Consider the following 13,684-nt stretch of genomic DNA (forward strand, 5'->3'; position numbering starts at 1 on the left):
CAAAATACACACCCAGCTCCAAAACACTGCCACATTGGACATTTTGAAATACGCACACCTGAGACACATACAAACAACGCTCCCACACATCCAATCAACTATAAAACACACACACACATCACCCACAAACCTCCACTAGTTGGAAATCGGAGTGAAGGCGAGAGCGAGAGAGATAGAGATAGCGAGCACAGCATTAGAAAACCCCAACACACACAGGAACACAACTTCATCACCCACACCACATCTACGCACACATCACCACATATCACCACGCACATCACCACAAACACCACCCCACACCTCATCCACACCACCCCATGGCACCCCAAAGACACCCAAGGTTTTCGGACCAAGAACTCCGGGTCATGGTGGAGGAAATCATGAGGGTTGAGCCCCAGCTCTTCGGCACACAGGTGCAGCACACCACCATAGCAAGGAAGGCTGAGCTATGGCAAAGGATCGTAGACAGGGTCAACGCTGTGGGACAGCATCCCAGAAATCGGGAAGATATCAGAAAGCGATGGAACGACCTACGGGGGAAGGTGCGCTCGATGATCTCCAGGCACAATATCGCTGTGCAGAAGACTGGCGGCGGACCCCCACCCACCCCACCCCAATTCACAGCATGGGAGCAAGAGGTGGTAAACATCCTGCATCCTGATGGCCTCGCTGGAGTAGGCGGAGGAATGGACTCTGGTAAGTCGAATCTCAACTACTTCACCCCCCCCAACCACCAGCATGCCAACCCCCCCCACCCCCAATATCACCCCCCAGCACATAACCTCCCTGCCAATGTCTCACCAGCACAACCCACCCTAAACAACACCAACCCCTGAATGTCAACACAAACCATAGACAGCCACCACCAAAGCATGACCATTGCACATACCCATACACCCCCCCCAAACCCTCACAACACCTCCCACAAGGGAATGCCAGCACTGGGGGACAAGGGCACCCAAAATGCACACCATGGCACACACAGAAACAATAACCATACTCCTTTACCCCTGCAGGGCCCGAACGACAACACACCGCCACGGAGGGTCCAGAGATGTCCATCCCACCCCCAGAACAGGCCCCCAGCGAGGACAGCAGCTCTGTCGACCTAGAACCTGACGACCAGCCCGGACCATCGGGGACCTCTGGACAGTCGGTTCCCCACACACAGACACAGGCCACAGCAGACCCAAACCCCTCTGGGAACACCAGCACAGCTCCCACCCAGCGGGCCCATGCCTCTGTCCCGCGGACGCGTCAATCAGCGGTGTGTCCGCCACTACAGGGCACCCAGGCTGACCCAACACCCCAACAACAACAGGGACCTGGGGGCAGTGGTAGTGGGCACACCGTCCAGGGGACAGAGGCCCGGGGAAACAGGGCAACTGGGAGGGCTGCTGTGCGACAGGGGGGGGAGGACAGGCCCAGGGAACCGACTCTCCAAGAGGCCCTCACCACCATCATGGGAGCCTACCATCACTCCCAGGAGACGATGGCGACGGTACTGGCCAGGTTCACCGAGATCCAGGCACAGCAGGAGGAACGGTACATGGGGTTCAGCAATGAACTCCGGGCCATCGCCACTGCAATGGGGACCATAGTCCAGGCCCTCAACCGCATTGAAACCACATTGCGGGACCATGTGGCACCGCAAAGGGCCCCTGTCACTAGCCAGGAACAGCCTACCACCTCCTCCGGCGCTAGTGGTCAGGAGGCCCCCACAGAACGACGGGCCACCAGAACCCCACCTCCTGCTGAAGAACAACCACCCCGCAAGAGGAACCTGAGATCTCAAAGGAAGACAGAGTAGGATGCCAAGACCCCCGCCAGTCTAATATCCCCCCGGATGTCATTCCACTGTCCCACAGTGTCACCCTGTCCAACCTTGAACTGCCCCTGCTCCATCCTTCCACTGCCATATGAACAATGCACCTGTGCGACCGAGAACTGGACTCTGCCATGGACATAACTCCACCCTCACCCTTCACCGTTTTAATATCATGTACCAAAATATAGCACTAAAAATAAATCACTCATTGCACATAAATCATTCTGGAGTCAGCCTGTATTATTTACAAATGTATAACACATTACTTATCAATAATGTTCTGTTATATATGTGTGGACAACATACCGATGTCAATAAGCATCAGTCCATGGGCTAACCAGGCAGAAGTCACGCAGTGGGTCATACAGCACTGAAAAGGGAAGGGAAAAGTAAACTTCAGTTTAAAAGAACTGGGGGGAAATACACAAAGTAAAGATGCAGGGGGCATTCAGTAAATGGTAAATGGCGTGGGTGATTCCTACCTGTGTGCTACTGAAAATACTGTTGGATAACTCTGTCCCTGTTGTCTGGGTCGTCCTCTTCGTCTTCCTCCTCTTCACTCTCCGCAGGCTCCACAGCTGCTTCAACACCACCATCTGGACAATCCTCCTGCAGGAAGGGCACCTGACGTCGCAATGCCAGATTGTGAAGCATACAGCAGGCCACGATGATCTGGCACACCTTCTTTGGTGAGTACATCAGGGATCCCCCTGTCATATGTAGGCACCTAAACCTGGCCTTCAGGAGGCCAAAGGTTCTTTCAATGACCCTCCTAGTTCGCCCATGGGCCTCATTGTACCGTTCCTCTGCCCTGGTCCGGGGATTCCTCACTGGGGTCAATAGCCAAGGCAGGTTGGGGTAACCAGAGTCACCAATTAGCCACACACGTTGTCTCTGTAGCTGTTCCATCACATAAGGGATGCTGCTATTTCGCATCACATACGCGTCATGCACTGACCCAGGGAACTTGGCATTCACATGGGAGATGTACTGGTCAGCCAAACAGACCACCTGGACGTTCATCGATTGGTAACTTTTACTGTTTCTGTACACCTGCTCATCGTCTTTTGGGGGTACTAAAGCCACATGGGTCCCATCAATGGCACCAATTATGTTGGGGATATGTCCAAGGGCATAAAAATCACCCTTCACAGTGGCCAAATCAACCTCCTCAGGGAATACAATGTAGCGCCGCATGTGTTTCGTCAGGGCAGACAACACTCTAGACAAGATTTTTGAAAACATAGGCTGAGACATTCCAGATGACATGGCCACTGTTGTCTGGAATGAGCCACTTGCCAAAAAATGGAGGACTGACAGAACCTGCACTAGAGGGGGAATTCCTGTGGGTTGGCGGATGGGGGACATCAGGTCTGGCTCCAGCTGGGCACACAGTTCATGTATAGTGGCTCGGTCAAGTCGGTATCGTAGTATGATGTGGCGTTCTTCCATTGTCGACAGGTCCACCAGCGGGCGGTACACGCGAGCATTCATCCTTCTCCTCGCAAGTCCCAGAGGACGGTGCCTAGGAAGGACAACATGGAGCACAGAGTCAAGCAAGTCACAGGTACGTTCACCACTGCATGCATAGCACACGATTATCTATGTATTGAAAGGCGTGTATGTGTGGCAATGCAAGGCATAGGCCTGTGTGACACAGTACAAATAATGCCATGTGGGCCCTTGAAATGGCGGCTGCCTGACCTGTGAAGTGGGACAATGGGATGTGAGGTCAATGCGCTGACGTGGCACACCGTGGCGGTAGGCGGTCGAAGACCGCTATACGAAGCCGCATTGGCTAACATTGAAGCCTATGGGTTTCAGAAGCCAATAATGAGGTGCGCCGGCGGTCGCGGTACGCACCGCCGCGGTACGCACCGCCGCGGGCGTGACCGCCATTTTCTATCTGCTTAATCACTCGAGACCTGATCTTCCACAGGAGAGGACCTATACTGCAAGTGCTGCTGTGACCTCGGTCTGGAAGTGACAATGGCTGCTGCGACTGGGGAAAGGGCCCCCGCCTTCAGTTCCGAAGAGTTGGAGAAGCTCGTGGACGGGGTCCTCCCCCAGTATGCGTTACTCTACGGTCCTCCAGACCAACAGGTAAGTACACTGGGTGCACATTGAATGGGCTATGCCTGTGTGGAGTGGGGTGGATGTAAGTTGGTGGGGTGGGGGGCGAATGAGGAGTGCAACGCACGACAGATGAGAGCATGTGCCATATGGCAAGGTTGGGGAGGGGGGGCCAATCGCATCTAACATGCAGAAAATTGATGATTTTTTCCTTCCCACCCTGTACATGTCAAATAGGTCAGCGCCCATCAGAAAGTGGACATTTGGCGTGCCATCGCCAAGGAAGTCCGGGCCCTGGGGGTCCACACAAGACGGGGCACCCACTGCCGCAAGAGGTGGGAGGACATCCGCCGCGGGACCAGGAAGACCGCTGAGTCACTGCTGGGGATGGCCTCCCAACCTAGGAGGGGTGCCAGTCGTACCCTGACCCCCCTGATGTCCCGGATCCTGGCGGTGGCCTACCCTGATTTGGATGGGCACTTGAGGACATCACAGCAGACACAAGGGGGTGAGTGTCAGCACATTCTGCTATCTCTCTGCGCAGTGGAGGCGTCTGGGTGGGGGAGGAGGGTTGGGGGTGACATCAGGTCAGGGCGCTTTCTGTTGTGTAGTCCGGTCCTTTAGGCATGGCCCTGTGCTCCCGGACCCCACCTCTGTAGGGTGACAAGTACAGCTATCGATGGTCCAGCATCACACATGTGCGCGTTTGTCGTCTCTAGACCTGTAGTCCTAGTCCGAAGTACTGAGTAGTGTACCCCGAATGCGCGGCTTAGTGCATGAGGCTCCTGTGTCTGTCCTCTCCGCCAACGGTGTTGACATTGCATGCACTCAACCTGGTCTTCGTTTTTCTCCCCCCACCCTTCTTCTTCGTCTTCTTGTGCATCTGTGCATTAGCATCATCAGGCGGAGGAGAATTGGCATCGGAGCACGAGGGAGCTGCACGTCACAAAGCCCCGGTGGGACCAGGAACAGACACCGAGGGCACCAGTGATCCGGAGGGCGAGGGGAGCACCACAACGGGGACCGGTGGTGACACCAGCGACAGCGACACGTCCTCGGATGTGAGCTCCCTAGCGGTGGCAGCAACATCCGGGCCCCCCGCCTCTCCAGGTACAGCCGCCACCCAGCGCACCAGCCCCGCCCTCCCAGCAGCCCCTCAGCCTACGCTCCGTGCCCGCTCGCCCAGGAAGGTGGGCGTCTCCTTCGCCCCAGGCACCTCAGCCCCTGCCCCTGTTACCCCTGCTGCCCTCAGTGAGGAGGTCATTGATCTCCTCAGGACACTCATTGTTGGGCAGACTACCCTTTTGAATGCCATCCAGGGGGTAGAAAGGGAGGTGCATCGGAGCAATGCCTACCTGGAGGGCATTCATTCGGGTCAGGCTGCCCATCAATGATCGTTCAATGCTCTGGCCTCAGCACTGATGGCAGCCATTGTCCCTGTTTCCAGCCTCCCTCTTCTGACTTCCTCCAGCCTGTCTCTGTCTCCTGTTCCTCAGCCTATCCCATCCACACCATCAGACCAGCCTGCACACACCTCAACACCCAAGGGCAGCTCATCCAGACACAGGCACCACAGAACCCACAAGCATTCACGCAAGCAACACCCAGATGCAGACATTCCAACAGCCACTACCACCTCTGTGTCCCCCACCTCCTCGTCTCCCTCCTCCCTCCCTGTCACGTCTACACTCACACCTGCATGCACACCATCATCAGCCAGTGCTTCCATCACCAGCACACCCTCCAGTCCAGTCCGCACACGTGCAGTCACCACCCCCACTACCATTTACACGTCCCCTGTGTCCTCTCCCACTGTGTCTGTCACCCCCTCTTCCAAGACACACAAACGCAGGCAGCCACCCACCCAACAGCCATCCACCTCACGACAGCCTCCAGCACATGCACCTGCACCCCAAAGACAGCACACCTGACTCTCCTACAACCACATCCTCTTCCTCCACTTCCATCTCCACTTCACCTACCTTTTACCTTGGTCCTAAGAAAGTTTTCCTTGCTAATCTTGACTTCTTTCCCTCCACTGACCCACCCCCTCCATCTGCAAAGAGTCCCTAGAGCACCTCAGCCACCACCAGCCCAGCTTCGAGTGTCACTGTGGTGCATGGGTTCTGGAGCCCACCCTTTGCCAGCAGTGACACCTCAATCAGCAGCAAGGGGACAGCCAGCCCCCCACCAGGCAAGAAGACCAGGAAGGTAAAGGGCCGCCGTGAGAGGACTGACACAGCTGCCCCCAAGGAGCCAAGTTCTCCCACATCACCAGCCACAACAGCTAGGGGAGGCAAGGGCCCGAGAGCCCAATCTAAGGAGCGAAAGGGCAGCAGGGCGGAAAAGTCAGCCAGCAGGAGCGCGGAGCAGGAGGGGCCCACAAGCCCCATCCCGGGTGTTAGGAAGGACACCAAAGGGCCCAGGACTCCGTCACCGAAGGGTCCAGCAACAGCACGGTCGGAGGGCGAGTGAGCAGGGAGTCCAGGCCAGGTCTGGCTCCCTTGACCTACTGGACGAGCACCGCTGAAGAGGGGCCCGCCGTGCAGAAGAACACCGCTGAAGAGGGCCCCGCCGTGCAGAAGAGCACCGCTGAAGAGGGCCCCGCCGTGCAGAAGAGCACCGCTGAAGAGGGCCCGCCGTGCAGAAGAGCACCGCTGAAGAGGGCCCCGCCGTGCAGAAGAGCACCGCTGAAGAGGGCCCCGCCGTGCAGAAGAGCACCGCTGAAGAGGGCCCCGCCGTGCAGTAGAGCACCGCTGAACAGGGCCCGCCGTGCAGAAGAGCACCGCTGAAGATGGCCCCGCCGTCTCAAGCACCGCTCCGCTGGGCCCTTCCTGTCAAGCACCGCTCCGTTGGGCCCCGCCGTCTCAAGCACCGCTCCGCTGGGCCCTTCCTGTCAAGCACCGCTCCGCTGGGCCCCGCCATCTCAAGCACCGCTCTGCTGGGCCCCGCCATCTCAAGCATCGCTCCGCTGGGCCCCGCCATCTCAAGCACCGCTGGGCCCTTCCTGTCAAGCACCGCTCCGTTGGGCCCCGCCGTCTCAAGCACCGCTCCGCTGGGCCCTTCCTGTCAAGCACCGCTCCGCTGGGCCCCGCCATCTCAAGCACCGCTCCGCTGGGCCCGCCATCTCAAGCACCGCTCCGCTGGGCCCCGCCATCTCAAGCACCGCTCCGCTGGGCCCTTCCTGTCAAGCACCGCTCCGCTGGGCCCCGCCGTCTCAAGCACCGTTCCGCTGGGCCCTTCCTGTCAAGCACCGCTCCGTTGGGCCCCGCCGTCTCAAGCACCCCTCCGCTGGGCCCTTCCTGTCAAGCACCGCTCCACTGGGCCCCGCCGTCTCAAGCACCGCTCCGCTGGGCCCCGCCATCTCAAGCACCGCTCCGCTGGGCCCCGCCATCTCAAGCACCGCTCCGCTGGGCCCTTCCTGTCAAGCACCGCTCCGCTGGGCCCCTCCGTCTCAAGCACCGCTCCGCTGGGCCCTTCCTGTCAAGCACCGCTCCGTTGGGCCCCGCCGTCTCAAGCACCGCTCCGCTGGGCCCCGCCGTCTCAAGCACCGCTCCGCTGGGCCCTTCCTGTCAAGCACCGCTCCGCTGGGCCCTTCCTGTCAAGCACTGTTAACGGTTCACTGTGCCCACCATGCCTCCTCCTTGACCAGTGGAGACTGTAATCCACCTGATGGACTGTGGCTTTGCACTTCCCAGGATGGAACAGTGGGCAAGCCACCCACTGTAGAGACTTGAGAGACTGTGGCTTTGCACTCCCCAGGATGGCCGGGTGGGCATCCCACTCACTGTAGAGACTTGAGAGACTGTGGCTTTGCACTCCCCAGGATGGCCGAGTGGGCATGGTGGCCCCTTCGTGGATCTGGCGTTGTGGACTCATGTGGCTGTGGTGCCCCCCCCTTCCCTTCCCCCTGAGGTGCCTGTAGTTTTTTCATCAGATGCCCCTGCAGTGTTCTCTCCAAAGGACTCAGGGCTCCTGTGTGGGCTTTGCCCTTGTGTTGCTACACTTTGGCCCACGGACACTTTGAATCTCGTTATTTGTGCAGGACTTATTGCCTCGGTATTTCGTATGCACTGGATATTGATTTTGGATATTTGAGTTGTTATTGCTATTTGACCGTGACTTATCAGTGGTATTTCTTTCCCATAAATTTCGAGTCACTATTTAATTATGTCCTTGTTTTCTTTACGGGGGTTTGGGTGCTTTCACTGTGACTTGTTGCTCTGCATTGGTATGTACATGGTTTGGGGGGGTGGGTGTATCGCGTATGTGTGTGCACGTGACCTTTCGTCCTCCCCCCTCCCGTGTGTCGTAGGTGCAGTACTCACCGTTGTCGTCTGCGCCGGCGTTCGTACTCGTGGTAGATGAGCAGGTAGACGAGAGCAGGTAGGATGTTTAATTCGGGTTCCATGCTGTCCTCCTTCCTCGTGGAGTGCGTAGAGGTGCGCGTTTTCCCGTTCGTAGTCTGTTTCCGCCGTGTTTTTATCGGCGGTGCTCCCGCCCCGGAAAAGGTGGCGGGTTGGCCGGTCATGATAGTGTGGGCGGAACATTGTCTGCCGCCTGGCTGTTGGCGGTGACCGCCGCGCTGTTTGTCGGTCCCGCCGTGGCGGTCGGAGTGTTAAGTTGGCGGGCTGTGTTGGCGGTTCCCGCCAGGGTCAGAATTCCATTTTTTGGACCGCCGCTTTATCACCGACCGCCAGGGTTAGAATCACCCCCTTTGTCTGCCTTTGCTTGGGGGGGTGTCAGCTCCCATCAAGCAAAAGCAAACAACTATGCAATAGGGGTGGGCACCACAGGACATAGCAGGAGCCGACCCTGGCAGTGGCTGTCCCCAGGGCCATCGTTGACTCTTTGATAGGGGGTGCCTAGGCCTTCTCCAATGACTATTGCCCTGGGTAGGTGGTGGTTTGTGGTGCTGGAGCATCACAAAAAGTGACACTCCGGTGGCGCAAGCCTCTCATAAATTAGTCTCTATATTATTGTCGCACAGGCGTCACGCAAGTGCAAAAAAATAAGTAAGCTTTTACCTACTTTTTCCAAAAAGTTGGAATATAGTTTTGATTTTAGAGAGAGAGTGACAGGACTGCAGGGGGAGCCTGAAGGCAACCGTGGTCCTAGTGAGCACCCTGTGTTATGCGGGAGCCGGCATTGCTGCCACAAGAAGGGAGCTGCTTTAAATAGCAACACCCTGCTGGTGGGAGCAATGTTTTCATCTGTTCCCCAGCACGCATATTAGCATGCAGGGAAACAGTTGAAAACTCCGCTGTCTGACAGTGGGTGATGTTTCCTATTAATTTCTCAAAAACTACTGAATGGAATTACACCAAATAACAAAAAGCTGGATTTCTGGACCAAGAGCGAGCTTCCTGCCATATTTGGTGTAATTCTGTCCAGCGGTTCGGGCTGTAGTCAGGTTCTAAATCCCTAAGGTAAAATTAATGTGGAAAACACATTCCCCCCTTTTTTCTCGTTTCCTGCTTGATGGATCACCCCAAAACTTTCAAGACAGCAGCTGAACTGACTTCTGTATTAGTTCTGAAAATTTTGTGAAGGTTCATCAAGCTGCACCAAAGTTATTGGCAAAACAAAAAAAGCTATATATATAATAATGGATACTGAACTGGTAATCAGGACTATTATTAACTTGTCAGATATGGTCTTGACAAACCTAGAAAAACAGCCATTGTGTTTCAGCTTATCTTTTTGTCCCTTACGTGGTTTTGACTATGTTAGTGCTACGATTGACTTGTTTCAATTTGTAAGTTAAAACTCTCAAAATGGCACTTTTTAAAAGCTAAGCCATCTGCTCTGAGGGACCAGTGACACTATCTCTGAAAATATAAACATTAGTGACATGGATGGGTTGGTCACCTTATTTGAACTTGAATGTGATGACACAGCCCATGGTGACCTCTAATCTATCCTTGACAATCCGGACATTATTTATGATGACTCCTTCCCTGGTGGATGCAAAACCTCTTCTACATTCCTTCCTAGTATGCCCCATGATAACATTGATACTTTTCATGTTATGTTGATTGAGGAATTTAAAAGTTTAAGGAATGGCAAATATAGAAGTGGGAAATACAATACAACCCTTGAACCAATGCAGGCTCTTGAATCTCTAATGATCACAACATTGTGATCTGCCCTGCAGATAAAGGGGACAATGCTGTAATACTTGACAGAGACAAATACATTGAAGAAGACATGAGGCAAGTTAATGACACCACTTCATGTAAGAAAACTTACAGGGCAACATACACCAACAGCATTACCACTTCGTGAGATAAATTAATGTTTGGGTGTGGTAAAGGCTTCTAGAATGGAATAAATATTGGTGGTCATTACAACCCTGGTGGTCGGTGTTAAAGCGGCGGTAAAACCGCCAAGAGGCCAGCGGTAAAAAAAATTGAATTACGACCGTGGCGGAAACCGCCAACACAGACAGCCACTTTAACACTCCGACCGCCACGGCAATACAAACAAACACCGCGGCGGTAACCGCCAACAGACAGGCGGAGGACAATGTACCACCCACAGAATTACAACCCACCAATCCGCCACCTTTTCCGGGGCAGATTCACCACGAACAAAAACACAGCGGAAACAGGACCTCAAAGGGAAAACGCTCACCTCTACACACCCCACGAGGAACCAGGACGCCATGGAACCTGAGCTCCAAATTATGCCAGCCTTTATCTTCCTGCTCCTCTACCAGGAGCATGAACGCCGGCGGCGAAGACCACGGTGAGTACTGCACCTACGACACCGGGGAGGGATAAACAGTGACACACACACGCAACACGCAAAACCCCCACCCCCACCCTCACCCACTACAACACACACACAAGTACATGTTGATACATCACAGTTACACCCCCAAATCCCCTGGAAGAATGCAAGGACAAAAATAAATGAGTTGAATGATTGTAATATATTCAAAGACAGTAATAAAAATATATACATATATACACATTTACACTATGAACAATTATATACACCAAGAACACAAGTCCAAGGGATTCTACCATCATAGTCCATGAATCACTCGGCCCAAAAGGCATGGGCGAGGCCCACAGTCAATACCTGATCAAAACGGAGAGAACACTTCAGGGGCATCAGATAGAAATAAAACAGGAACCTCAGGGGGAAGGGAAAAGGGGGGCACCTCAGCCGGTTGAGTGCACGACACCAGATCCACAAGGGGGCTCCATGCCCATTGATGTATCCTGGAGAGTGCAAAGCCACAGTCTCACAAGTCCCTACAGTGGGTGGTTTGCCCACTGTTCAATCCTGGGGAGTGCAAAGCCACAGTGTCTCAAGTCTCTACAGTGGGTGGTTTGCCCACTGGTCAATCCTGGGGAGTGCAAAGCCACAGTCTCTCAAGTCTCCACAGTGGGTGGTTTGCCCACTGTTCAATCCTGGGGAGTGCAAAGCCACAGTCTCTCAAGTGGATAACAGTCTCCACTGGTTCGGGAGGGGGCCTTGTGCCCAGAGTGCTTCATCCTGCCAAGGACAGAAGTAGTGGCTGTATCTCACCACTGGTTCTGGAGGGGACCTTGTGCCAAGAGTGCTTCATCCTGCCAAGGACAGAGGTAGTGGCTGTATCTCTCCACTGGTTCTGGAGGGGGCCTTGTGCCCAGAGTGCTTCATCCTGCCAAGGACAGAGGTAGTAGATGTATCTCTCCACTGGTACTGGAGGGGGCCTTGTGCCCAGAGTGCTTCATCCTGCCAAGGACAGAGGTAGTGAATGTATCTTTCCACTGGTTCTGGAGGGGGGCCTTGTGCCCAGAGTGCTTCATCCTGCCCGTGGCGGACTCAGCAGCATCGGAATAATTTGCGCTGACTGGCCTGCACGGCTGCTGGCGGCGGTGTCCTGGGCAGCGGTGCTTGTTGCGGTGTCCTTGGCAACGCTGCTTGTGGCGGCGGTGTCCTGGGCAGCGGTGCTTGTGGCAGTGTCCTGGGCAGTGGTGCTTGTGGCGGTGTCCTTGGCAGCGCTGCTTGTGGCGGCAGTGTCCTGGGCAGCGGTTCAGCTGCTGGCGGTCTTGTTCTGCCCTGCGGGGCTGCTGGCGGTGGTGTCCTGGGCAGCGGTTCACCTGCTGGCAGTCCTGTCTGTGGCTGCGGGGCTGCTGCTGGTGGTTGCTTCCTGTCTGTGGCAGCGGGGCTGCGGCTGGTGGTTGCTTCCTGGGCAGCGGGGCTGCTGGCGGTCCTGTCTGTGGCAGCGGGGCTGCTGCTGGCGGTTGCTTCCTGGGCAGCGGGGCTGCTGGCGGTCTTCTCTGTGGCAGCGGGGCTGCTGGCAGTCCTGTCTGTGGGAGCGGGACTGCTGCTGGCGTTCGCTTCCTGGGCAGCGGAGCTGCTGGCAGTCTTGTCCGTCGTGCTGATCTTCCCAGACTTGCCGCTTTTACTGCGCCCCTTTCCTCACTTGGATGGTGTCGCAGCTGTCTCCACATTCCCAACTGGACCCCTGGGTGTGGGTTTGGTGGCTGGTTTCTTTCCCCTCTCCCGCCGGGCACTGTCCAACTTTTTATGCTTGACAGGTGGGGGACTGTCCGTGCTCTGGCTCCTTGCCACACTGCCTGCCCTGCTGCCTGGTGCACTCCATAATCCGGTGACTACTGCACCACTGGTCCCGCCGATGTTGTGCTGAGGTGCTAGGTTGGGACCTGGAGAGTCGGGCCCTAGGAGACTGATGGGGTGGGGGAGGTGAGGGAAAGAGGTCAAGGCTGGACAGGAAAAGATTCTTAGGAACAGTGGGATTGGTAGCTGGAGGGGGTTTGGGAGTGGAGGAAGAGGTAGTGGTTGTAGGCGCTGTACATTTGGTGACTTCGGGTGAAGTTGCATGGGCTGGAGGCTGTTGTGAGGTGGATGGCTGTTGGGTGGGTGTGTGGCTGCGTTTGTGTACCTTAGGAGGTGGACTCACAGACACACTGGGAGAGGACACAGGGGATGTGTGAATGGTAGTGGGGGTGGTAAGTGCACGTGAGCGGGGTGTGGTGGTGGGTGTGCTGGTGATTGACATAGTGGCTGATGATGTAGTGCATGCAAGTGTGAGTGGAGATGAGACTGGGAGGGAGGAGGGAGACGAGGAGGAGGGGGACACAGTGGAGGCAGTGGATGTTGGTGTGTCTGCATGTGTGTGATGCTTGCGTGAGTGCCTGTGGGATGTGTGGTGCTTATGTTTGCCAAAGCTTCCCTTGTGTGTTGAGGTGTGTGCATGCTGGTCTGATGGTGTGCTTGGGATAGGCTGAGGTACAGGGGTTTGGGTCTGGGTGGAGGAAGTTGGAGGGGGGAGGCTAGAGACAGGGACAATGGCTGCCATCAGTGCTGAGGCCAGAGTCTGAAAAGCTTGCTGAAGGGCTGCCTGACCAGAGTGAGTGCCCTCCAGGAATGCATTGGTTTGTTGCAACTGCCTCTGTACACCCTGGATGGCATTCAAAATGGTAGACTGCCCAACAGTGAGGGACCTGAGGAGGTAAATGGCCTCCTTACTGAGGGCAGCAGGGGTGACAGGGGCAGGGCCGGAGGTGCCTGGGGCGAAGGTAATGCCCACCCTCCTAGGTGAGCGGGCACGGGGCAAAGGCTGAGGAGCTGCTGGGAGGGCGGTGCTGGTAGGGGGGGTGGCGGCTTAAATCTATAGATGCGGGGGGCACAGATGGGGCCGCCACCACAAGGGAGCTCCCATCAGAGGAAGAGTCTGTCTCACTGGTGTCAGCTCCTGTCCTCGCCGTGGAGCTCCCCTCGCCCTCCGTCCCACTGGTGAATTTGGAGTCCGTAGTCTCG

Source organism: Pleurodeles waltl, chromosome 2_2, assembly GCF_031143425.1.
Source record: "Pleurodeles waltl isolate 20211129_DDA chromosome 2_2, aPleWal1.hap1.20221129, whole genome shotgun sequence".
Classification (NCBI taxonomy): domain Eukaryota; kingdom Metazoa; phylum Chordata; class Amphibia; order Caudata; family Salamandridae; genus Pleurodeles; species Pleurodeles waltl.